This window comes from Elephantulus edwardii, unplaced genomic scaffold (genome assembly GCF_000299155.1).
Source record: "Elephantulus edwardii isolate Elephantulus edwardi_28Jun2011 unplaced genomic scaffold, EleEdw1.0 scaffold00077, whole genome shotgun sequence".
NCBI lineage: Eukaryota > Metazoa > Chordata > Mammalia > Macroscelidea > Macroscelididae > Elephantulus > Elephantulus edwardii.
In genome coordinates, this window is record NW_006399827.1 from 12847397 (window position 1) to 12849798 (window position 2402).

Consider the following 2402-nt stretch of genomic DNA (forward strand, 5'->3'; position numbering starts at 1 on the left):
CTGCCCGCCCCAGCCCCGCCCCTAGCAGCCCCTCCACTGCTCTGCAAAGACAATAGGAGGGTGGCCGGAGGCAGTCACGCCCCTCGGGGCCTGGGCGGGGGCCGGGCGCTGGCCACAGACTAGCCTACGAGGAGGGCCGCCGCTCTGCAGAGGAGAAATCTGCTAGGGGTAGAGAGGGATCGGCCTTGCTAGAGGATACCAAGCACTAATGGGGAGACATGTTCAAATTGGCATAGCTGGCATTGTCATTCCTTCCAAGTCCGAGTTCCAACTCCTCTTCAGTGGGTCTCCCCATCCCACTTGTGCTTGGGCCACCACCGGAACTTCCTGGTCCCCGTGATCCTGGGACCTGACTTTAACTCCTTTCTCCCCAGCATAGTGGGGCTGAATCCACCTTGAACTCAACACAAAGGTCCTCCACAAACTTGTCTCTGAGACTACCCCTTGAGAGTAAGGCTGGGTAAAGATGGCCAAAGGGATTTGAGGGTGGCCAAAGGGGGATATCAGCAGAGATGGTAGCAAGAGGCAGTCCCCCAGGGACCTCGATGTCTTCTGCCCTAGTCTGTCACAGGGCACACAAAAGTCCAGGAGAGGAGTGGGTGAGGTACTTATTTCTTGGAAAAGGAGAGTAGAAGAAGAAATGTGAAGCTGATATCATGACCTCTAACCCAAAAGTGGTGTGCTCTAGTGGCTTAGTCCATTTTGGCTGAAAGTAGAGAATTTAAAAGGGTATTTCCCTGTGTTTTATTGGCTATGCATCTGACTGTGTGGATCCACCAAATTATGGGTAACATTGGGAAGAATGGAAATCCCAGAACACAGAATGGGGAAAAAAACCAAGAAGCTGTTGTTTGAACAAAGCAAGGGAGCCCTTTTGTTGTTGTCATCATGTGCCATTGATTCACCTGCAACTCACAGCAACTCTATGCACTGCAGCTCTGAACCCTGTCCTATCCTGAGCCAATTTCACCATCTCTGACACACGTAACCCCATTTACCCCAGTTACTGTGTCAGTCCATCTCCTCCAGGTTCTTCCTCTCTTAGGGTATCCCTCCATCCTTCCAAGCCTGAAGTCCTTCTCCAGGGACTGGCCTCTCCTGGCAACATGCCTGCAGGATTTAAAATCATGAAAGCTGTAAGTCTTTCTGTCTGTCTTCTTTCTCTATACCTATTCAATCTATATGCTGAACAAATCATTTGAGAAGCAAGAATTTATGAATAAGAACGTGACATCAGAATTAGAGGAAGACTCATTAAGAACCTGTGTTAAACAGGTGGCACAATTCTGCTTGCAGAGAATGGGAAGGACTTGAAGTGCTTGCTGAAGAAAATCAATATGGATTACATCTCAACATCAAGAAAACAAAAGTCCTCACCACTAGACCAATAAGCAATATCATGATAGATTCAGAAGAGATTAAAGTTGTCAACTATTTCATCTTGTTTGGATCCATAATCATCATACTTGATACCAGCAGTCAAGAAATCAAAAGATGTATGGCATTGGAAACATCTACTGTCAGGGACTTCTCCAGAATACTAAAGAGCAATGATATCCATTGAAAGACTAAGGTGCACCTGATTCAGGCAATGGTCTTCTCAATTGCTTGTTATGCACCTGAAAATTGAACAATAACTAAGAACAAAAGAAGAATCATCCATGCTTTTAAGTTGCGGAAGAGTCCTGAATACTCTATGGACTGCCAAGAGAACAAATAGATCTGTCCTGGAGAAAGTGAAACCAGGGTGCTCTTTGGAGGCAACAATGGTAAAACTTTATTTCACATAGTTTAGTATGCTGTTAGAAGGGGCCTGTCATTGGAGAAGACATCATATTTGGAAAGGTGGAGGGTCAGTATAAAAGAAGAATACCCTCAACAAGACAGATAGATTAAGGCAGTGGCTGTAACAATGGGCTCAAATGTGTTGGAGATGGTGAGGATGGCACAGGATATGGCAGGGTTCAGATCTACTCTTTATAGGGTTGCTGGGAGTGATAGTTGACAGCATACAACAAGTGGCTACATCCATAGGGGAGATGTGCTGCTAACTCAAAGGAAGAGCCTCTCTGGCAATTCAAATCCACCAGTGGCTCTTCAGGAGAAAAATGGGTAATCTTCTTACCTGTAATTTACAACTTCCAAAAATCCACTATGACCCAGATGCTCTGCTGGAGAAAGAGGGGCAATCTCCTCCTGTGTCACCGACCACCCGACTACGGTCGTGACAAGAAACTCAAGGGGTTTCTTGGTGAAGAGCAGGTGAGGGACGAAGTCGGCGAAAATGAGAGTCTGCACACCAGGATGATGTAGAGAGCTCTGATTTATTATGCTAAAAGCTTGCTTTTTATACATTTAAACTTGTTTAAACTTGACTTATAGCCAACATTTTGTGATTACAA